Below are 25,682 nucleotides of genomic sequence, written 5' to 3'. Positions count from 1 at the left end.
AAGCTGCTTCCAAGCTTGTCTGTAGAAAGGAAAGAAAATTGAAACATTGCTAGATATTTGCATGGATATGAGTTCGGTCCTCAGGATTTTTAAAATCTGTTTTTTCTTAAATATTATGGTTTTGTCTCAATACCAACCCCTAAGGATTGCCAGTCATCCCTGACTCTACCTGGACATTGAGTCACTGACTACAGCTCTTTGAGTGCGACCATCCACACAATTCCTTATCCACTGAGTGGTCCATCCATCAAATCCATGCCTCTGCAGTTTAGAGACAAGGAGGTTTTGCAGGACAGTGTCAAGTGCTTTTTGACAGGTAGATTGCATCAGTCTTTCTTCCCTCATCCACCACTGCTGTAAACCCATCATAGAGGGTCACCAAATTAGTCAGGCATGACTTGCCCTTAGTGAAGCCTCCTTATTTTCCATGTGCTTTTCAGGTATTTTCTCAGGGGTGGAAATATACATTGACCTCTCCACCCTGTCCTTGAAACATTTTTTTCTCTATGCAAGTTTTGCATTTGAATTGAGTAGGGTTGCACCAGATATATCCTTATTTAAAGACTTGAAAATTTCCAGACTGTAGTAAGTAATTGGTTAATTCTTTTTCAAACAAATCCTATTAGTTCACTTCAAAATATGTTCATCTTCTTAAACTACAGTAATGTCACTGTGTTATGAAGGCCAGTATGAACTGATACCATTTTTGGGAGGCTGGGATGTTCAACTGGCAGGAAATTAATGAAAGCAAGGGGAAAGAAAGTTGATTTTGTGCCAATGCTTGGGATATCCATTCTGCCAATTGACTGTCATCCACTACTAGCAGATGTGCTATAAATGCAGACGAAATTTATTGTTAGCACATTGCTTGGCGGCCAAAGCCAATTACAGAATGGAGAATTGAGCCTTTATAAGACAAGAGTTTGCATATGGACATTACATGTGCTTACATATAGTGATCATTATTTTCAAACTGGTTAAATGAAGGCCTGACTAAACTCATGTTATGTTAGTATGCATTAGCATAGCTCCTTATTTCACACACAATACAGAATTTTTTCACTATTATATTTTAGTCTGATGCTTTTTTTTTTTGCTGATCATATTTCTTTCTCTTCATAAATGTTTTTAAGAATAGAATACACTTTGATACCTCACAATAAAAGTGTATAATGATTTCCAGGAAGAAAAAAACTTTTTTTTACAGAACATGAGTTAAAAAAGCAGGGGTTGGTTTAATAACATCACATTGAAATATCTATATTTAAAATAAGTTCTAATTCATACAGTGGTACTTTAAAATATTTTACTGTAAGCCTTGAAATTAATGTTTCAAAGCTAATTTATATACTACCTATATGCATACCTGTACACAAACACATCTTACATTTTAAGTTAACTGTATTACTGGCAATATTTAAAAGCATTAAATATGGGTTTACTAAGGGCAGTAGCTATTAGAACATTTTCTTCCAAGTCAGATGTTGAAAACATTCACATAGATGCAGTGTGTTGAAATGCCCTTGCTTTCCATCAAACATGATAAATATTTCCATACAAGTTTAATTTGCTTCATATTTACAAATATATAGAGATTACTCTTTTGTATTTCTTCCTTCCCAGATTTGCTACATTTAACATACTTGATTCCTATGACAGAACCATTTGGATAATTACAGTTTTACAATGTAACATGGGCTAAATCTTGAAATCTTTTTACCCCAAAAGTCTTGCTGACATACACAAGACATTTACCTGGGGGAAAAAAACCCAAAACTCCAAAACCCACCCTTTCTAGATTTTTTATTTCTTTGGTGCTGGAAGAACCCAAATACCTAATCTCCCCCCACAACTATGTACTTGAACTCTCTTTGAAGTTTTGCTCTGTTCTTTTCTCATATGTTGAATAAATATTTCCTTTCTGTAAAACAGATACCTAAGCTGAAAAACAGAAGGTCTGCTTTGGCTGTTTTGTAGCATTCCTGTCATGCAAGACATTCATGTGTCTGATTTAACCAGGCAGGTGAAGCAAAGCCATTGCTGCTGCAGTTCGCTGTTTTTACAAACAAGTCTAAGATACTCTAAACTCATTGCTAAAACTCACTGATCAAGTCTGATTATCTCAGTTTCCAAGCACTGCCAAGTCCTCTTCTACAGCTTCAACAAATGCAGTTTTCCCCATTCTGTATGTTTAGAAAGCTGCAGCAATAGTCATTCTCCCAAACTGTGGCTTTCAGTTATATGCTATCTATTCTCATGCCTAGGATCCTAGACCCCCCTAAAATGATAGTCTTTCATTGAAGGCTGTGCTTGACTGGATTCTGGTCTCCATCATAAAATTGATTAATTTTCAAGGAAGCACATTTATACACTCTTATGCTAAAGAGGTAAAAGCTTATTATCTGTTTTCGAGTAATAAAACATATTCAACATTTGCTCAATAAATGAGAACTTCACTGCAAATTGTTAAAAGAATAAAAAATTAGAAATAAAATATTTATTAGATAGTTTCTGCCTGTAGGCAGACATATTTTCAACCAGAACTAATTTTTTAACAAAGGTTTCCATTTGGTATTAGTTCCAAAACTGCCCGTGGAGTTTTGAGTGGTAAAGAGGCAAGGAATAGACATGAACAAAAAAGGCCTTTATTTTCACTGGGAAAATTTTCAGTTTTTACTTCCAACCTCCTCTGTTTGCAAGATGAATTTTTTTTTTTTTTTGTAAATAATGAAAACAACTCAGTTTTCCACGGAAAAGAGAGAAATGTTAGGAAAAAACGCAAAAACAAAAAACCACTTTATGACACTCGTCTGCCATTGAAGAACAGCTCTGATAGCAAATATTTAATCAGCCTGAACAAGGCCCCTGCTTTTCTAGGGAAACTATTTCCATTTTCAACACATATTGCTACTCCTTTCCACTTTGCTCAGTGGTGTAGACAAGAATCATGGATTCCCACTCAAACCTGGGTGCCTGGCCTATACCATGCCCCAAGGTGCAGAGTTCCTGGAGCTCTCTGAGTAGCTAGATTGAACATTTTGAACATTGCATAATTTCATTGAAATGGCTGCTAATTTGGTTTTTCATTTCTAAGAAAGAAGAATTGTGACTTTGCTGCCTAACTTAAGTATTGTAGCAGTAAAATAATACATTCCCCCAGAGACTCTAGAAAGAGCTATTTCACTAAACAGGCACAGTAAAATAATATGATCCCCCAGAGATGCTATAAAGAGTTATTTCACTAAACTGAGCACTGTAAGATTATTTCATCTAGGATAACATCATTCTTTTATGGTTTGGGAGACCTGTGTTTATCTCTTGAAAAGTATCACTCATCTTTCTTCCCTGCTATCTTTGCGAAGTACCCCCTTCCCATGGAAAAATATAATTTCACGACTGCTCACTGACTTAGGAAGACTTATCATGGTTTAAAAGTGAATTGCAGGTGCAATGAGCAGTCTGTTCTAGATGTTTTGTGCTGTTTTGCATGACAAGTTCTGGGAAGATGAGTCGATGCTGTGAAGTCTGGATGTAGTAGGTTGACTTGTATGTGTTTATGTCATAAACTGGATACAAAGTGGAAGCAAATGAAAAATAAGGACAATGGGTGGATGTAGAAAACTAAAGCAAACAGATTAGTCACTTAGAATTACTACCATTGGTATCTTATTTTCTGCTTCCTGCTTAATTCATGTTGATTTTTAGGGTGTGAATGGGAATAATAATGGTCCAATTTAGGAAGGTTTTATTTAGCTTGTTTTCTGGCTTCTCTGTGTGTGGAAATGAACAAGTGTGTGAATTGCTGTAGCTACTTTTTATTTGGGAAAACAAAATCCAAACAATTCTTGGAAACTGGGGGGGGTGAAGGGAAGTATTCCATATATTCCATTAATCAGATTGCCAATAGTAGCTTCTGCTTTGACAAGGCTAGTTAAAGAACAACATGGAATCTTACAACCAAACTAATTCTAATTCCTACTTGTGTTCCTAACCTCTTCCAATGGTCAGTTACCCTCAGTGGTTCCCTTTCTACAAAGAAGCAGCAGATAGAGCTGCAGGAAGCATGACAGGGCAATAGAGTGCTCTGAGACCAAATGGGCAAGCACACCCATTTCTGCCATGCCAGGTGCAACAGCCCAGCGTGCCTCTGCCAGCAGGTGCTTCACCATGGCCAGGGACAAAGGCACTAAAAACTTGCTGTTGAGCACCTTCCCATCACAGAAAAGCCATTTGCAAGTCTAGTATCAAGCAGATTAAAGCAAATATATGCTAAAATAGAAGTCTTTGTTTCCAAAGGCATATTTTCCCCCGTTAAGAAATATATATACATCAGAGACCTGAGAACATAAATGGCATGGACCTATGGATATAAATAGCAGAAGCAACAAGGTAAAGAGAGTAAATTTGAAGAGCTTCAGAGCTAGATTTACAGGAGAAATAAAGAGAAGGAAGCATGTCCAATGAAGATGAGGCAGTTATTCCAGAAGTGGAAAATTGCCAAGCTGAGATTTGCCACAACAGGCATTGAAAGTCTTCAAATGAAAGGGCCTGGGAAGCATTGCAATTACTGTGCCTTGGTTCATCTCACATGCTGCACATTTTAGAAAGCTAAATGCCTATCACGTGTTTCTTGAATAGCACCCCTCATCACAGAGTTCCAGAACTTGTTTCTAACAAGAAAGCTCATATAGGCTCATATGCTTGTTAAATTATCAATTCTGCTTGATTAAAATAAAAAAGAAAAAACAAAGCAAACCAAAAACTCCTCAGAAAACTACATTCATTACATCAAATGGGTTTATTTTCATTTGTAAAAATACTGCATAAACTCTTCAAAATCAATATATAAAGTCCTTGGAAGTAAGCCTAATTTCAGTTTTGTGAAGGCCAGTATTTCAAGAACTAGATTTTTAAATACATTTGGGGCATTTAATAGTATTAATTTTTCTCCTTGGTGTTTCTTGTATTTAATTTTAAATAACATACTGATATTGAAGTTAATAGTTAAAGACTTATCCATTAATGTTAGAAGTGTAAGGATACTGAGCCTAAACAATTCCACAGATTACAATCTGTATGGTAGATTTAAATACTCAATTAGAACATCTTATAAAGAGAGCTCTCAGGAAATGGCTCAAAAAATAGAAGAGTGATTTTCTTTTACATTTTTATTTATCATATAATACTCAATCATATTTTATAGTTAGGCACTTAGACTAGGAAAGCTTTAGTCTTCCAAAATTATCTTTGTTCTTTGAAAGATGTTGTTTTGCCAGTAGAAGGCTATCTGAATGCTTCTGTAAGGAATGAGAAGATGAATTAACACATTTTTGATAAATTGTAGTCTGACATAATGATTTAAATATTTGCTTTCTTGAACAATGAAGCAATTAAGATCTTATTTACTCTAGTGATGCTTAACAGAAGACTTTGAAAAATATTTCTCACAGATGACTAATGAAGATGAAAAAGTTTATGATGTGAGTGTGATAGGGTAGCAGGACTGCCATATAAGGTCTACCTGTTTTCTTAAGAAACACACCCAAATGGAGGACTAGCCCAGACTACATTTTTGAACAGGTCATAGACATTCTTCAGATTGCCACCATTTCAGAGAGTCCCTTACTAAGTAAACACACAGACCTAAGAACTGATTTTTTGTGCTGTATTATTTACTTACTGATCTGTAGGGAAAATTGAAGGCCCTCAATATTTCAGAATTAGTCATCTTCCATAAATTCTTTGGTGTCTTCCTGGATTTGACTATCCTAAATAATGGAGAATTTCCTCATATTCCTCTTTACCAGATCATGAATCCACAAAAAATACTGGTTGTAATATAGTTATCTGGAACATCAGCATATATTTGATCTGCTCATTATGTTACTAAAAGATTAATAAATGGAGAAGAAATCCAGTTCCTGACATGTATTTGGTCAACAGACTACTGTATTTATGCAATAACCTATGAGCTGAATTCTACATAAGTTTGCTTTTATAGCCAGATGAAAAAGAAGAACTGATAGAATTTGTGGCAGGAAGAATGTTAACCAGTTATACATTTTGTTACAGATGTCAAACACAGAGGTGTTTCTAGGTTATTTTCAGTTTAAAGACTGAAGTGATTGATTTAAAGTACTGCTAAAATTACAACTAAAAGCTATTTGACTATGATCTGCGTCAAAGAAAAATGCCATTCTTTGGCTTACTATTTACAGAAAGATTTAACTATACTTGCAAGGGTCAGACTTTTTTAGACACAGAAAACATTGCCTATGTTCCTGGGTTTCTGACTGTGCTGCAGCTGTTTAGACAGTTTGAATATCCAGAAGCCAGTGTAGCTGAACGTGGAGGGTTTGTCTGTGTCATCAATACTGGAGAGGGGCAAACTTTCTAAATGGGTCAGCCTTGCTTTCAGTCCATAGTCCTCCAATGACTGTGACACATGGAGCATTTCTGTCCTGCTCTAGGGATACTTAAGAATCCTGTAACATCTTGCATAGCTGCTTTGAAATGGCTTTGTGGACACTGCTCAGAAAACTCTCAGGACCCTTTCTGGGTCAGCACTGTCATTCAGAGGCTTGGCTGGACCTAACCAGTGAATTTGGGATCTCCCAGGTGATTGGCTGCAATACTGGCTCCTTATCTCAGCAGCATTCCAAACCAGTGGGATAGATGCATGCGTGGCTGTGTCTGCTGCATGCCACTGGGTAAGAAACACAGGCATAAGGTAATGGCACACCTTTTAAGCAAAGAAAACAACATTATCTCCAGATCAGAAGTCATCAGTCCTGCTATATAGAATCACTTAAGAGCTGCCGAGAACAGACAGCAATCTTTTCCCCCAAATTGTATTACTCACTGTCTGTTTTGTGAAGCACTTGATACGGGAGAATAAAGCTTGATTATTTAAATGCGCTGATACCCATCTTTCCCCTTTGTAGCACGACATAAAATATGGCAAGAAGATTTGTTGATCCTTGCAGGAATCAGAAGTAATTTTAGAAAATAGTCAGAATTAAATTTTCACAGTTCCTGAGGCACACATGGTTCTAGTGCTTGCGTGGCTTGCTTCATGTCACACCCAAGCACTGCACCGAGACATTTACTTTTAAATGTCAATGAGGTTCTGAAAGCAATCTAGGTTAATTGCTGAGAATAAGCTAAACTTTCTTTATTCTTGTGGTTTGCAGTTCTAGAAACAAAATCAGAAATGTTTTCTGTAGTAACTGCTTGAGCAAACTAGAGATTGATGTGGTTTTGTGGTTTCCTTAGTTGTACCAGGAACTAACCAAAATACCCACTGGTCTTCTTGCCGTGTCATTCTCTTTATTACTACACATTACAATATGAAAAGGGAACCTCTAAGACACTGAGTTGCCTTATGTTTGTGTATTTCTATTTTCATGGTATTTAACTTTTCTTTTACAGTAGACTTCCAGTTTGTACTGTATGGATAGTTCAAATGTCAGAATTGAGTCATAATCAAACATGCATCATAGAACTATAAGATGTTAAACATTAATATCAGAGCACAGTTTAACAAGATAAAAGCATTAGTTCTCAGACACTTATCTCTTACCCTTATGGTATCTTGGTTTGCATTTAATGGCACCTTCTGCATGTGAACAGAACATCTGAAACAGAAGAAAGAAAATGAAATTAAATTTTAGTCATGCAAATAATTTTAGTAGAATAGATATTTCCAGTCACAAGTATTAAAATAACCAAGTCAATTGTAGGTGAATTGAAAATTGTTGAATGTTCAAAATACTCTTAGTTAATGAGAGGGTGGTCTTGGAAAGCATCGTCAAGGTCTTGCCCTGCTTAATTCTTCACCAGCTACTTGCTGCCAGTGATAGGATAATAGGCTAACATAAACTGTTGAACTGAACTAATATGGCTTCTGGAGAGGGAAAGAGAGCTTTAATGTTAAGCCAAAAGAAAAAAAAGAGTCAAGAAGGAGAGTATGAAGTAAATGCAACTCAAACATAACTCCTGACTTTGGAAGCAAAATCTAAGATACTTCAGAAAGAAAACAAATACATGAATCAGTCCATTACTAAAAGAACTTCAGAAAAGGATTTTTGATAGAAGGTAAAAAAAGAAGCAGACACCATTTCTATGAAGAGCCTGATTAGACATAATAAAATCTTGTAAGATTATTAATTTAGTTTAAGGTGACACTGCTACTTTCCTTAAGGGTCAGAATTTCACATTAGATACATAAAAAATTTCTTACCACGTCAAGTTTGGCTGAGATAAAGAATTACCAATCAAAACTCTTGCTATGCCACCCACAGGCATTTGTTAGGGCTAGAAGAGTGTCTCCTCTCCACATGAAAGATCTTGGTTTTTGAAGTTCTTGTTTAATACTTTCTAATTTTACTGTAGCAGGTATTCCTTTCCAGATATCAGTAGGATGATCTGATCTTAGTTCAATTTAAAATTTGTAGCAGAAATGTATTCTCCTATCCCAGTACTGTTTCCTAAATTATCAGCATTAGCACCTGCCCATTCTCACTGCCCACACAGTCCTGCCTAGTGATTTGACTTTTTCACTGTCTCTTGGTCCTCTTGGCCACCAAAAGAGGTGGTAGAAAGGTATTGTTGCTTACTAATATGACTTTGACCAAAAATGCACCTGGATTGTAGTGCATTTATTGGGATATTAAGAGGACTGTAGCCCATCAGCACTGCTCCTGCAATGAAGTCTTGTGGCTCTGGAAAGGCCTCTTCCTGGACAAAGCTGAATCCTGCCATCCCTTCCCTAAAATAGTAACTCTTTTGAATGATGACGGTTTGGTGAGTTGGCACCACTTCCTTGCTTAATACAACACTTTTTATGAAAAAAACAACATTCATGAACACTCACACATCCTCCACACCACCCCCTTAAACATTCTAGTTAGCGTGTAATAGCTGAGGCAGAGCACTGATGCGCACTTCTGAAGAACAGATGATTTGCACCTCATCAGCCTGAACCAGAAGCTGCACAAAACCGGTCAGACAGCACTGACTCTTTTGCACAGACCCCAGCTGTGGTGAACTGTCCTGGCTTTTCTGACTGTATACAATGCAGACTATGGTTTCAGGATTTGGAGGTTTTTTTTTGCTCCTCAGGAGGTTTCTCTCTCCTTTTCAAAGAAGGAAATAAACAGCACCATTTCTGCAGCTAAACTTCTCTTCATTGCTGTACAAAAGTTATTTTTCTTCCTCATGCTGAATTCCTGGTACTGTAACAACATCTCCCTCTAACTTGAATTAATTTATACTTAAAGTTTTGGGTTGGCTTTTGAACCTTCTAAAATATTCATTAAAGGGTTTATCTAGTTTTTCAAATTATGTTAATAAACCCGGACAGCTTATTTGTATTTGTTTGCATAAAATCTTTAGTAAACAAACAACAAATTAAATTTGATTCCTAAATAGTGTCTTTTCCGAAGTTAATCTGACTTCACACATCTCTCTGTCACTGAGCAAAATTTGACTAACTCAAACAGTAAACATTTTCCACTAACCCTTTTAAACCTATATATACATCTTCAAAACTAGCTCCTTTGCAACTTAATCAAGTTAACAAACTTCTATTTTTACAATTTTAATTTCAAGTAACAATTTAATTTCAGTTTTTAACCCTTTCATTTGCTTTCCTCCACCCTGAAAATCTACAAAATCTTGCTTTTTTATTGTTTGCCATTTCATCCACTTAAACAAAAAAACCAAAAAAACAAAAAAACCAAACAACTTGTTTCAGCTCCACCTCTGTCCTCTCCTTTCAGTAAGGTCTGAGTTCTTATAATTGCATGTTTCCATCCCAGGTGCACCTCTGTGTGCCAAGCCTGGCTCAGACATGTGTGGTTAATTGGCTGTGCAGGTGTCTCCACTTGGAGTCACCCACTGTTCGAAGTCAATAAGCTTTGTAGAATGGTCAAATGAATCAGTCCAAAGGGAAAATATATTTTAGAAGCAGCCATTATAGAAGTATATCAGGATTGTAAAGCTGAATTATTCAAGGACTGCTTTTGAGTTACTGTGTGAACAGTTTGTCATCTGACTCCTGTTCCTCAAGTGATGAAGCACCCAGTAGCACTATATTTTTTTTTAACAAATTTAATTTCATTCCAGTTGTGAATGTTTCAGTCAACTGTGTGGCAGATGTTTCAGATTGGCCACTATGAAACAAAACAACTGTAGCTAAAATTTCCATTTCAACATGACCAAGGATTTAAAAAAGAAAGGTACTGTCAACTCTGGAAAGTTAGGCCAGGTGAAAATCTTATTTGTGCAGTCCTTTGTTCAGATCTTAATTCTCAAAAATAAAAAAACCCTCCTTCGTTTCAAGCTAAACAAAACTGGGAAGCTACATACTTACAGATTTCTGTTCATTGTTGCTTTATCTGGTTATTTTTTTTCCCATTGTTAAACAAGTAGAAAAGGAGCAGAAGCACTATCAGGTCAGCAGGGTACAACCAAATGAGAAGTCTCATTTATTGCTTTGCTTTGCATGGGTCTAAGATCTGGTACACACAGAGTGAGGCAAAGAATCCTCTTTGTCTTTCACACAGGGGTCAGACATGCCAATACATGTTAGGACAGTTGTAGAGTACACACTGCATAAGGGTAAACAGCAAATAAAAAAGTGGGTAGACTTGCTGGTTTGGTATGTGTGAGGTATAGCATAAACACCCCAATGCTCTCATTAGACACGTTTTCACTCTGCTTATTTGCATTTGTTTTCAACTAGAGCACTCTGTGCAGCACTCTATGTGGCTAAAAACACTAGACTAAATAAACGTAAACAGTTTTATTCAAATACCCTCTCTGAGAAGGTATCGAGCATATAATGCATTGCTGTTTCCTACAATTATTCATGTAGCCTAACTTATTTGCGGAAATTCAAAGACTAGTGAAATGTTAAAACAGTTATGGAATTACAGAACTACTTCTGCACTCCTGACATCCTTTTCTGAATCTTAAACCCGTCTTTTGTTTGAACAAATGTGTGGAAAAGATTGCCTGTAATGAGAACATGTGAAAGGGTTTGGGCTTGCTCCACACAGTGAAACAGAATGCAAGATTTTCAGAAACAGTTCTGAGGTGGAATGGCACCTCTTCAGTCAATTCTGCACAGAGCCAGGCCTGTTTATGCACTCCACCTGCCACTCGACAGGGTCACCATGGTTTGCTTGTAAGCATGCCCTTGAGTGTCCATCAGTATAGCCATACCCAGGGTATGTGTTTGTGTACATATATTTAGTGATGATGATGATGATGATGATGATGATGACTGTAAAATGAAGGTGTTTTAGCTTGTATAGCACACTTTAAATATGCAAAAGTCTTTATTCAGTCTGGTCATTGTCTATTTATATTTTCTGTCCTGATGGACTTTTATCTTAAATATTATTATGACTACAGTCACTTTGAGCATTAATTACCACGGGAATTATTTTATACTGAACAGAAAATGCACCTTGGCCTAAGCTTTCCTCTCTAGCACAAGGCCTATTCCTCATCTAGCCTTGTTTTGAATAAATGTGATGTCATTGTTCAAGAGACTGAACACTTCACAAGACAGTACTGGTGCAATAAAAAGAGGTAGTACCTAATGTTATCCTAATGATTTAAACTCTTTTGAGTTAAGTCTTGATTCCAAAATGATTGAAATCAAGTAAGTAGTTTCATCTGGCTTTGGATCATTTCATAAAGTCTCAATTTACACACTTGGGCAGGAGTTCCCCACATATGCTGAGGTGTGTTGGCACTGGATGCTCAAGAAAATAGGATAACTGTGAGAATTTTTTTCCCCCTCATAATTAGAAGGAACAAATTAAGTGCTGGATTGTAAATGCTCTCCCTTTGACCTCTGTCTGCAAATATATCTCTAATGGATAGTCTATCACTACATTGCAATAATTGAAGAATGAGATATAGTAATGGGTGAATGATGTCCAGCCACCAATTCCATTACTGTAGTACTCTCATGTACTCTGCAGGAGTTAAAAGATTAACCCAACACCTGCGTCACCAGGGAAAAAGAAAAAGATAAATATTCTTATTAAATAAATAAGGGACTAAAATGTTCAGCCCATTATCCTAGAAGCTATATACTATAGTAATCACTGCCAATGCAGTTTTCAATTTCAGTGTTTTATATATAAAAATTTTATACAGAAAATCTGTTTGTATGGCTGATGTATTCTGATTTTGCAGGTTTGTTTCTCCTGAAATCTTTAACTGGGTTTTTGTTTCTTGTTTCTGTGTGTTATACAGGTTCAGGTGATGAAATACATTTTGACAGAATTCAAAACTTGGTCTAGCACATTGTGTTAAACAGAGTTCCTTAAGCAGACTTTCTCAAAATTAAAAATTCTAGCTAATATATATAATAATATATATAGAATATATTTTCAGAGTGAAAAAATAAATATTATCATAACATTTATGTCTAACTCAAATCTAACACCTGATGCTACAGGAAGGCCACACAAATACAAAAGTACTTTCAGTTTGGCAAGTGAGGCAAAAGTACTTTCAGTTTGACAAGTGGGTTTCCTTCACCCTGAAGCTCTGCTATCCATAGAAGCACTCAGCCAGGATTCCTCTATCCCTAGTAAGTAAAGACCTTAACCTAGAGGGCTTGGCTGGAACAGTGCAGGTATCGATCTAGATTTTCATCTCAGCTTCCTTGTTCTGTCTTCTGTGTGATAATTTTGAAGTTGGCAACTGCAGAATTGTTTTGAGGATTTGGACAATTCTTTTCCTTTTCTTTTTTTTTTAATGTTCTAAGATGCTAAACATAATGTTGAGACAATGTTTATTAACAGAAAAAGCAATTAATAATATGAAGAAGAATTAGTCTGCAAGAATCTTGTGATGGAGTAAATAACAGCTTCTAAAAATGAAGCTCATAAATTGAGACCTTGTATTGCAGAATGAGGACTGATAACATTGACACCTTATTTACATCCATGCATACACTTTAGATTTGCGAGTTCAGATGGAAAGGTAGAACAGATTGGCTAGAAGAGTAGAAGAGACCTGGGCAGAGAAAGGCAATAAACGGAACTTATCAAGGTGTGCTTCGCTACAAAAAGAGGCATTTATTTGAAAAAACAACCTCCCTTAAACTCTTACTCTTCAAATGGTAAATTTGTCAAATTAACATAATGTTTTTAGATAAGGTTACAAACTTCCATCCTAATATCAATATAATAATCATAGTTTTTCATTAGAATTTTTGATTTAAGGCATCTTGATCAACAAAATACAGTAAAAAAAGGACAAAGTTCATATGGACTACTAAAGCTCCAATGACAATTTTAGCATGTCATTGTAAGCAGACTATAAAGATACTGGAAAAAGAAAAAAGATTAAGGGATAGAATGGCTTTCCCCTCTAACCTCTCCTCCCTCCTGCTCTGAGCACTGGCAGCAGCAATATGCCCACTGTCAGTGATTAACAGGCTTTTCCAAAGGCTCAGGGTTTCTCCAATATTCTTCCTTCATTCACTTTGCAGTAGGGCAATCAAAAGACCTAGACTTGCTATACTGGAGGTTGTAGAGATAAGAAGTACCTGAGTTTGTCTTGTATATTACTCAGAGGAGATTATGATAGTAGATGTAGCAGGAAGACACATTTCCTGACATGAGCTTAGACCCAGTGAGCCCAGATAGTCCCAAAAGGAAAAGAAAGGGATATGTTGTATGGAATGTCCTTTTAAGACTAAATAATTCTGGTGCCTTTTTATGTGTGAGCTCCAAAACCATGTTTTTATGGTACCCAACTTAAATAAAATGTAACTAATATAAAGAAGCATGCTGTTCTTAAAGAACAGAGCAGGCCTGGAGTTACGGATTTAAATAGAAGGAAGAGAAGTGGGGAGTATATATTTTGATTCAGCTGTGTTTGAGAAGGGTTTGAAAAACCCTTGTTCCTGGAAACAATGAGATACAAACCTGTTTGCATAGTTGATCTCTGGCCAGAAAGGATTCCTGTCAAGTGAAATATTAACCCATAATGAATGCAGTTTCTTAGGGCAATGAGCTATTGGCTTCAAACCAATTTTAATGCAGAGCTAAGGTGACCATTTAAAAAACATACATGCATTCAGAGGTCTGCATGGCTGCCAGACCAGAATAGGATTACCCTTTCTCTTACCTGTAGCTTACCTGTTTGTAACTGGTCTGGTTCTGTGGTGCTGAAAAGTAATTTCTAGCTGTATAATGGACAAATGTTACTTTGGTTGTGTCACTGCATCAGGCAGGTGTTATATTACACAAACTATAATAGCAGCTGGAAGTTCTATCAGTAATTCTAACGTTTCAGGATAGAGAGAGAGCTCATGGAATGTTTCCTTCAGTTTCTCTTCTTCTGTGGAACAGAGTCTCGGCTGGAGGTGATGATCCTCCAAAGTAAGGTCAAATTTACACTGGATCCATGTCATAGGCGGCATGAAAAGGGAAACATGGAAAGCTCTGAGACTGCTGAGGGTGACAAGTATAAAGACCCAAGCCTCATTCCTTTGCAGCATGATGTGCTAGTTCTGCTAGTGAATGCCAAGTTCAAGCTGCACCCACTGAACCCACCAGGTAGCTGCTGCTCCAGGAAATGCTTTTTTAGGCCCTGGGAAGCATTTACACTAAAATGCCAAAATGCCAGTGGAACAACTAATTCTTCCTGTCAACTCAGAAAGTACTAAGCCTCTAAAGCACAATCTAGACCACAATGTTCATGCTAAATTGTTCCCTCTTTTTTTAGTTCACAGAGATCCAAGAGCAAAGTATGGCTATATGTCCATGGGGTCTGATGGACTCTGGATGTGCTTTGGAGGTGTTCCAATGTAAAGCTGGAGGAGGCCCAAATGTGCTAGAACTCACACCTGTGGGATAACTAAAAAAAACAACCCAACTGTTCTCTGCAGAGTGAATTGCTTCCTCTAAGTACCATTCTCTTCCCAGTGACATGGTGGCACTCTGGAAATACTAAGAGTAGGACTGATTTGCTCCTTTTTGTGGTGTGTTCGATCCACTCACAGATTCTTGTAGATTCCTTAGGATCAGAACCTTTTTGACTAGGGAGTTTTGGAGAAGGAACATGGGAGGAGGTAAGCACTATATCCCAAATCCTACTCACTTGTGACACTGAAATGGGAATTTATTCATGGAAAGTATATGACTTTAAAAGAAAAAAACAAGGCTTTATTAATAGCAATGTTAAAACTATCATAGCAAGGAAACTGGGTCAATCCACTCAGAAGAAAGAGGTGGCTCCATTTGCTGAGCTTTTATTTTCTATTTTTCATAGGGTCATTCCAACATTCATTTCACATTGGATGAGTTCACAGTCACAACAGAAAGAGCAAGAAAATACTTCTTCTGAAGTTTCTTCTCACATTAAATGTGTGACTATAGCCTCAGAGAAGGACTGTTATGGACAGTGTCCAGGAAGTGCCTCAGCTCTCATTAAACACAGATCATTAAACATACTGCATGAAGAGTCGTTGTGGCTGTCACATATAGTTAGGCCCTGCTGCTACTGTTACCACTATGCAAAAGGCAAGATGTTAAATTTTAGCATCATTATGATTTTGCCCACAAAGAATGGAAAAAATTAACCAAAGCAATCACTTTGCTTTCCCTAACTCCTCCTTTTATCTCATACCTGTTAATATTGAACCATGGAAGGATTTCCCTCCTCAGCAGATAACTTGATCAGTGGCTTATAGACAGAGTTGACTGAAAACTCTGGCTACATGTATTTGTGGGCCCATGGTTTGTGTTGCTTTCAACGACAAGGAAACAAAGACTTATAAGGGACTAATTCTTTGAAACACTAAGCCTTTCTGACAAGGCCCTTTGAGTAGAAAATGGAAACATGATACTCTTGCAGAACCAAATTGAGCAAAAGATCCTTTAACAAAGAAAAGAGAGAAAATGCAGCCTTAGAGGCGATTTGTAAATGCCTTCATAACAGGAAGCACACTCACTTTAATTCTTATGATGGCATCAAGAGTTTTTATAAGATCATCTTTCTTATGGAGGTTATATGGAAAACAGAACATCAGACTGCACCCTCTGCAGTCAGTGATTAAATTGCTAAGTCCATGAACACAGTGAGTCCCAATGTGATGGAGATCACTGCTACTATTTTTAGTCTGTATTTCAATAGCTTCAGATATCTTAAGCAGGTCACATCTTGCCCCTCATCCCTATCACAGAAATCTTTGCTGTACTGTCAACTACTGTATGTTTGCAGCTGGGATGCAGCCTAGTTCCAGCCTTCTTCCAATGTGCTTCTGGTTACACAAGAGCAGAGCATTTAGTAATCTGTAATCCAAGTACTCCTGGTGGTTAAAATTATTGCAGTACAACTAGAAGAAAGAGAATGAATTGTCTGAGATAGGGACTAAATTCTTGAATGGTCAATCTCCTTCCTTTAAAAAATCCAAAACAACCTAATTAAAACTTCACTGAGAAAAGAGAAAAACTTCACTGATTCCATATTCTGCTTTTATGTAAACCTGTCACCCCAAATAAGGAAATGGTATCCTGTTGTTTTATCTTCATGATGACAGAAGATAAACAGATAATTTTATCTGTGATCCAAATAGAAATACATTTTGGCATCTGTTCTATGCCAATAGTTGCTCTTGCTATGAACATGCTTACATTTTATTGCATTGGGCTATTTGCCACTTTATGTAAGCTACACCAGCTGCTCTTGCATGACAGATTACTCTATGCAGCACTCTGGTTTTTCCTAAAGCAGATAACGCTTTGTAAAATCCGGATAACTAAGTCTCTAGGAAGTGATTGTAAGTTATATTAAAACTGTGATAACCGAGAACAGAAACAGCCTTGAAGAACTATACTAAAAAGCTGAATCTTCAAGGGAAGATTGTGGTTGTGCATAGCTGGGTTTTGTACTGTGCCTAATGTACATTCTTACATTATTTTACCTGCTACATTTTTTCCTACTACTTGCTGTTTTCCTTAAATTTGGCACAAAATGAAAAGAAATATTAATAATAACCTTATACACTGAGAAAATGGCTATTTTGATTTTTACGGCAATGAAATACACTGAAATCAGTTTAGATCTACTTGAAAACAAAGCCTCCAAATTCTCTTTGTTGCATTACTGTGACAGGTTTCATGTTCTGTTTTCTTGGCAACCTTCTGCATTGGGAAGCAGCATTATGCAAATAAAAACTCAAATGGCAGCCACAGAAGGAAAATATAACATAATTTTTCTTGATATTTTGATGATATCGGTAAGATCATGCTATCACACAAAACTAAACCAAGCTCTTTTTCTCAGATGTAAACTCTGCTTCAGCTACATTTTAAAACCAGTTTTCCTATGATTTGGATGCAACATGGCTGAAAAATCATATTAATTCCAAATTTAGAAATGTCACGCTGAAGCAGTAGTTGAACTTTGCTGGTTTTGATAGGTATTGGTGAAGTGTTCGTAAGTATAAGGTTGTGTAGGCACTGCTGCTGCAATAAAAAGTCAAAGTATAATTGGTCTGAGGGTGTGGAGAGAACCAGCAGGGGATGCTGGTAAGGACAGTAAAAACTCAACAGGGTTACAGAAACCTGCCAAATCTCCATCCTCACTGCAGGGAGCTCCTGATGCTGCCAGGCAGTAAGGAAAACAGATGGCTGCTGCTTTTGAAGCAACTAACATTCATTTCTGTGCCTGTTCTGTATTTTTCCTCCTTCCCCTCGACTTTCCAACTCCTGCAGTAGCTCCTGTAGCAGCCAGGCATTGGCAGACATGTTGGAAGGCAGCCACGCAGGCGGGTGAGTTTCAGCTGAAGATGATGGCTGCTTTGTTTTGGTTTTCCTTTCCCCCAAGCTGCCTCCGCAATTTGGCAAAGGGATGTCAGGATTAGAAACAGTGGGATTGGAGAATAAGACAGAAGCTAATAGAGGGAAAGAGGCAGAGCTATAATAAATGTGGAGATGGAGCAGTGCCAGCAGGAGCGTGGGCATGGGGGTTTGGATGCAATTAGCACAGTCGGCCAAACATACCCTAACACGGACACTTCACAGTTACGTGCTGAATAATCTTCTATGCCGTGCTTATTTTTATTGGGGTATAGCTGATACCTGTAGATGGGGCCTTGTTTTTTCATCAAAAACAACAATCATGTGGACCTGGGAATTCTGTAGCAGCTAGAACTGGTTTCACAGAATGCTCTAAATCAAATCTCTGTATCTAAAAGAGAAGAGCATGAGATGGAAAAAAAAAAATGTTTAAGTTTGTTTGCATTGTATTTCAGCTATTCTGAAGGACTGTAAGAGTTTGCGGTTTTTTCCTTAGGTTTCTGAAATTTCTAATGCATTTGTATGCTGTTGTGAAGACTAACAAAGCACCAGTTTGAAAGACGACAGAAATGTGTAAGGTGCTGAATTTAAATTTTAGAATACCACTAAGAGAGCTCAAAGAAAGACACAGGTTTGGGCTGAGTGAGTAATTCAATGAACTATATGCATAGGCTGACATGCAGAATAATGATGGCATATGATTGACTTGTCACCTACCTTAGGGGAAATATTCTGCCCTTGTGCAGGTTTCTGACTGTTGATCTCAACCAATGAGTGTTTCATGCTTTCAACAGATGTTTCTGATTTAGACCAATGAAAGCTAATGACAGCTTTTTCTAATCTCTGAGGAAAGAGCGCCAGCCCAATCAAACAAACAAATTTGGAGCTTGGCATCTGAACTGAATAGCAAAACTGGATCATTTCCTCTTACAAAAGCTGTTTGCCATCATTATTCTATGACACCATAAAAATTTCATAATTAGTACTGACTTGTTATTTTTGCCATCTCCTGCATTTAATCATTTAGCCACTGCTGCTGTCTACCAAGAAAGACACTAAAGCCACTTATTCAAAAGGCCTGTTTTGCTTATCCAAAATAGCACACAATTCCCAAACCAGCAAAAAATGATGCATACAGCTGCCCCAGCTATGTGAGTAATTGTAGCAAATATTTCTGGATTCACAGCCACAAAACAAACTCAACACTAACTATTTGACAGGAATGTATGTTCAATTTATATTATTTTACATTTTTCTGTGGTGGCATAGTTTATCATCATTCTTTTGTCTGGTCTCTGGTTTATGGGCCTCACATGGGAAATCTAAATTTAGCATGGAATAGCCATAGTATATTAAATCACAAAAAGAAAAACTTCCCATTAATAACTCCTATTGAAATGGGACTTATGACTCAGTGGTAAGGTACTTAAGAGCTATAGACAGTACTTTTTATTGCTGTGGGAAATGCTCCATCAAACTACCAATAAACATATACCAATAGATGATTAAAACACCTGTAGACACTGATACAGTCTACATAGAACTGAAATTATCATTTGGCAAAAAAACATAACATTTCTCAAGAAAGGCTGTAGTATAGGTATAAATCCTTAATTTATGGCTTCCATTTAGGGATCATCTGTGACGAAAGCACCACATTGTTGCTTTGCTTTCAGTCCCAAGTAACCCTGTCTCCCTTGCAGTCTTTGAATCTGCAAGTAGCTGAAGGATCTGGTGCAGAGTGCAGAACATGAATGAACATTTGAAAATGAGTGGCAAGGATTTTCTTGATTCATTAATATTAACATGTTGTGGAATTAGAAAGAAGACAGGTATTGCTTTAGTACCTTCTGTTCTCAACAGTCTTGGAATTTTACTTTTTGTGTGTGATATTTACAGGGTGTATTCCCCTGCAAAGAGAAATTACATTTTCTCTAAGCCCTTAACTTACAAGCTGGCACAGTGGTATGTGTTGTATGAGATACTGGACCTCTGGAAGCGTATCTATTCCCTGTTGTGATGCTCCTTTTTACAGTGTTTTCATCTCTCCAAGCACGTATTTTGGGAAATGTACACGAGTTTAGCTTTTTTTTGTGTGAGGCTGTTGATATATGCAAATTTTTTTGGTGGGGTGGGATGGCAACCTAGTTCATTACAATCATGCTACTGCCGTACTTGGTGCTGTTCTGGTACAAGAATATCATTGTTTGTCTATGGGACTCCTCTTTTAACTGTCTTGAGTGTCTAAGTATAAGCTATATAAGAATTAAATGATTCATACATGAGGGTGACAAATTCTGGTGAGAAGTTCTGTGTAATGCCCTTACACAAAGGCAAAGCATTACTAGCTATATGGGCAGCTAGGCATAAAAAATTTGGAAACTCTGAAGTGGGGTGAATTTTTTTCTTTCCTGTAGTGCCTAGAGGGTGCCTAGAGTGTGCAAAATGCCCAAGTCATGCATCTTTAACCCAGCACTTGAGGAAGATGCAAAGCCTCACAGTGGTGGGTTTCGAGGTTTGAGGGGAATTAATTTTACATCTGAAAATGTGGAATAAATTACTCAACTGCATCCTAAAGAGGGGACTGAGGGAGCTGTGTGTTTTCTCACTGGTTTGACTCTGGGATGGGAAAATTTTCTCACAGCTGGGGAATTTAATAATCTCCTGGCTACAGGCTTTGAACTGAAAATACACCCTACTATCAGAGCTAGGTTCCTCAGGCCCTAATATGGGATTATGGCGATAACTGCATGGTTTAATAAAATGTTGTAGTTGGGATTTGAGCAGGAGCTGTTCAGATCATGCCAGCATAAGCACTGGCCACAAAAACAGGACATGCAAACTCTGAGCCCCGCTTAGAGCAGAAGGCAACAAGTGCCAGTAAACAGGCAATGCTTCTAACAGATGCTGAGGTTATAAGACTTAAGGTTATAAGATGTTTAAAACTAGATTTTTACAAAAGCTGACATGGTCAAGTCTTGTGGGTTTATACAGGCTCCATGGCATATATTAATGCCTTGTGTAGGCACCAAGATCTAAATTAGTTTCAGGGGAAGGAAAAGAGAAATCAAATGCTTAATCATGGCACTGTTCAAATTCATGGTGTGTGTGAAGGAGGAAAGCCTGTGTAAAAATACTTCTAGAGGTAGTGAGTGAAATCCTGCACTGATAATTTCAGGGAAAGAGAACTCCTAAAACATCTAGTAAAGCTTCCAAGGTTCTTTCTCTTCATTTCCCATTCAGAGCTAGAAATGGAGGAGAGAATTGTATCATGTGGTTTACCCCTATTGCTCATATTGTGGTGTCTAAGTTCTCAGAATGCCCTAAAACTACACATGTCCACCCAGAAATACTGTGAAGAAATTAAATAAGCTTATTCAGCAAGAAATTAACATTTCTGCTTTTGGCTGGCTTTTAAGTTTGCATCTGCAAATAGATGAAGATCAAAGGCTGACACTTCCGTATTTGTTAATATAATTTTACATCTCATTCTTCAAATAGACTAATTATTTAATTTTTTTACCGATAGCAGGATATCTTCCTTCATTGAGCTATTCCAAGAGCATTCAGGAAACATTATGAAGTGATGATCATATCTATTTTCTGGGGTGTTCTTGTTCTTACAGTATAAATCTCACATTTAAACTCCACAATAAGACATACTGGCAAATTCTGTTCAAAGAATTCATGGCCTGTGTGGCATTGACCTGCTTTTAATTTAGAATGTGTTCATATTATTCCATCTTTTGCAGCATTACTGGAGAAGAGGACCTTGTAGACTTCTGTAATGATTTGCAAAAACACCCTGAAACAATGTTGACTGAGACTATGCTTTGTACTAGTTGAAATATTATTTGTGAGGATTTGGTAACACCAAATAAAGTGATAAGCATCAGACTGGCATTGTTGACTGGCAAACTGGTGGAAGTCAAGAAAGAGGAGGAGGAGGAGGAGGAGGAGTGTATGGGTAAGGATGGCTACTCTGTAGTAGCTAGCTGACTGTGATTTCAGAGAGTATACATCTAATTTTTTCTGAGGGGACTCCCTAAATTTCCACCTGGGATTCCTAGAAATAAGGGTGGCTTGAGTCTGAAATGATGAAAATGTTAATGGAGATCCAGGTTTTTCCACACATTTTTTTGAATGGTAGCTTTCTAGAAACCATTATAACAAGCATGGAAATGATAGAAATACTACCAGTAGTTAAACTGTGCACGAGTTGTCTATTTTAGGAGGGTTCAGAGCTTCAAGAAAGTCAAGTAACTGATAGATGGATCACATCCCTGGTTGGCCTTAGGGCCAGCTGCCACTCTGCATACATGAATGCGCATGAGTCATCTCAATGCCTAGGGGAGGAGGTGGCCCCATGGGTTAGGGTAACGTGACAGCTTGTTGGAAATTAGAGCAGAGAGAGGGGCTCTGCAAAAGTTTATAAGCAGAACAGGTGGCAGAAAGTAAGGGGTAATCACACATTTTAAATTAAAAAGGAAAAAAAAAAATCTCTGGGGGCTGTATGGCCCCAAAGTCTTCAGCTAGGTCTAGGAGGGCTCCTGTGAGATTCAATGCATCAGTCACCTAGCAGGCATACTTTGGCAGGCTGCTCTGCCCCCAAAGAGCCTATTCCCTTAGTCTTCTGTACAGGATTTATATGCTTCACTGAATGTCCACCTGCTGTATGTGTGTGTCAAAAGCCAGCCCCTAAAGAGCCATTGCAGGTGCAGTGGGGTTTTGGTGTTGTTTTTTGTGTTTGGGATAGACTTTTGGGATATATGCTGCAATTCCTTGGCTGCATACAAGGCGTAATGAGGAACAGTTACAAAATTATCTGAATAGTCTTGCTACGTGTGGTAATACGGAGTTAAAGGATGCAGATCCTCAACTGCATGATGTGCTCCTCTCAGATCTTTTCAAAACTTTAAACTTGTTACTAGAAGTCTAAATTGGCCTGGTGAAACAGATTTGTGTGCTGTGCTGTCAACATAGCAGTGATACTGAGAGCACAGGGAAGTCTAGAAAGCAAAAAGATTTTTATTAAGAGCTTACCATTTGTATAAGGAAAACGAATGGAAATACGTGAATGAAAAAACTTGTTTTCTGGTATTTTAAGAGTCTCTCCAGGTCTCATCAACAGAGTCTCAGTGTGGTAAGATTCCATTGTTTCAGAGAAGATTTTATTGTTGCATGTGATTTATATAGCTACTAAATAAAAAGGAAAACAAAGGAATTTGTTCAAAGCCTTGTTTCACTTATAGTCCTGCCTCTTTTTTCCTTGCTTCCAGTTTGCCACTGCTTCAGCTCTGGGTAGTGGTGGTCTATACACATGCCTTATGTGAATAGGTGTAAAAATCTTCTCTGTACATTTCCATTTTTCTTAATTTTTTTGCCATTGTTTTATCCTTCCCACTTGCAGTTCACAGTGACTGACCATTCACCTTTTGAAATATTGCTGCCATTCTTATTCTCCTATTCACTCTCCCCTTCTGAGCACTGAAAGTCAAAAAGCCAAGGCTGTGTGGCAGGTGGGCAAGTGTTTCTTGTGCAAATACATTCATTTGCATTTGAATGTTATCATTTGCATACAAATACTTTCATTCATAGGAATAAAAGGATTCTCTCCATGTGCACCATTTGTGCAAACAAAAATTGAATTCATGAAACTACTCAGAAAAGTCGGGGAGAGATGAAGTCTCCTGCCATTTTTACATTGGTAGTATGTTTACAATCTGATAATGTATGTCTGAAAAGAACCAAAATTCAATTTTCAAGTACTGTTGATTTTTAAACTTTTTACTGCACAAGATTGTGGTTGGCTTTCCATGGTGTGCATACAGTGCCAGATGGTGTAGGTCTAAAGTGGTCTCAGTCCTAAATGGGACCACAAGGAAGTACCATAGCATAAATCAAATTATGATTATAGAGATGAAGAAGGTCAAATACAATTTCTCCTGAGAATTGCTGATACTGAGCAGAGGCTCTGAAAATCTTCTACCATCATTTTTTTTAGATCTATAGTAGATAAAATTGTATTTAAGTCTGTGGTTTTGTAGTACCCTTTACTTGAGGTCATCACTAGCATAGGCAGACCTGCTTCTTTATTTTGTTCACAATTCTATACACAGGTCACTTTTCTATCAGTAATTACCAGTCAAATGCAAAGTGTGTCAGAAAACCTAAATAGTATTGCGTATCTAAATAATTTGAGTAGTGCCATCAGCAAAGACATGGTCATTGTAAGAGATAAGGTCAGCCAATGCCTGATAACAGACTACTGGCAACACTTTTAAAAATTATTTGTACTAGCTGAGCTGCATTTTAAGTGGGATGGGAGGAACTGTTGGAAGAGCATACTTGCTTAAATTTTGGGGAGTTTCCTTTATGTAGTAGATGCTGAGCTGACCAAAATCATCTTTAAAAAAATTCTAATATGACTGCTGCTAATCTTTGTGATGAGAAAAGCCAGAGCCTGGGATCTTCCACCAAAAACTTCCCTCTGGACACTGAAATGCTTTCTTTTACATTCTGATAGTCACGGCTGTGCTCACAACAAAATGATCTGAAGAAGAATTTGAGGTAAGAAGAGGTGGTTATAGTGTTTCTGAAGACATTTCATCTGTATCTGAATTTTAAAAGCCTTGATTAAGAGAAATTATCACCCGGAAACAGACCATCAGGAAGGGGACTATAGGGAGGTATTTGGCAGAAGTGATGTGGGCTAGCAATCTCCTGCTACTTCTGGTGAAGAGAGAGCCAACAGCTCATCAGGTGGAGAGTGATGTGGTGAGACTGTCCTAAAATCCAGTTAACTTAAAAAAATTTCAAAAGTTAATATTTGCAGTGCCCTAAAGTAGAAGCAAGCATAGAAAAAGTTAGATTCTTCTTGTGCCTTGCACCTTCTGAGAGGCACCTAGTAGCAGCATAGAGGAGCTCTAACACTTTTATAAATCCAACACATTAACCAGATAATTTATAGTCATTACAGTCAATATGTGTTTCAAAAATCCAAGAAAAGAATAGGATGGGGTTATTCCTGGCCAGTGTTTGGAAAGATGAAAAAGAAATAACAGGAAGATGTTTCACAGCTTTTTCAGAACCACAACTCAAAGGAATCATTATAAAGTGAAGAAGTAAAGGCCAGTGTCGCCGCCTTGCACAGAAGGATCTAAAAACTTTTTGTATTTTCTATCTCTGATTTCATTACTCCTAATAACTCGTTTCCTGATGGAAGGTAAAGAGGCACCTGAAATATAGATTTGAGTCCTTTTAGTTAAACCTTTATCCTTTGTCATAGTGGTTTTTTTTCTTCTGTAGTTTCATTCATCTGCTCTACTGGAACTTTCAGTCGCACAGTGTTAAAATATGGCTGTTCTAAGCTAATATGCATTAACTTTTTAAAACCTGTTTTATACATAACCTATTGTATTAATATAAAACGTTAAGGCCATTTTTTCGTTTCCTGGGAATGGCCCATTACATTGTGAGCAATCTACTCTTGCTTTTTTAGAAAAGACTTTGAACTCAATACAAAAGGAAAATATAATCATGTACAACTATAAAGACTGCTTTTTTCCCTTTTGTGCAGAGTAACAGAGGTGGATGAGTAGCATGGTAATGAAGAGATGGACCGTCTTTATTAGCAGGCTCGGTGAAAGGGTTCTTTTCAGAACTTCAACTTTTCTTATCTTCTTAGTTTTCATGACGTCTATTTGGACTCTTTCCTTTTCTTGACTTTCTTTTAAATATGTCTAACAGACTAGCAAAGCCAAGCCGGTTCATCCTTCTTTCCAAAGAAGGCTAGATACAAAGTCTAGTGGTTTAGATGCTTCCATAAAAGTTTTTAGTATA

Source organism: Lichenostomus cassidix, chromosome 7, assembly GCF_008360975.1.
Source record: "Lichenostomus cassidix isolate B80296 chromosome 7, HeHo_3.0, whole genome shotgun sequence".
NCBI lineage: Eukaryota > Metazoa > Chordata > Aves > Passeriformes > Meliphagidae > Lichenostomus > Lichenostomus cassidix.
This window is presented reverse-complemented; position numbering follows the sequence as displayed.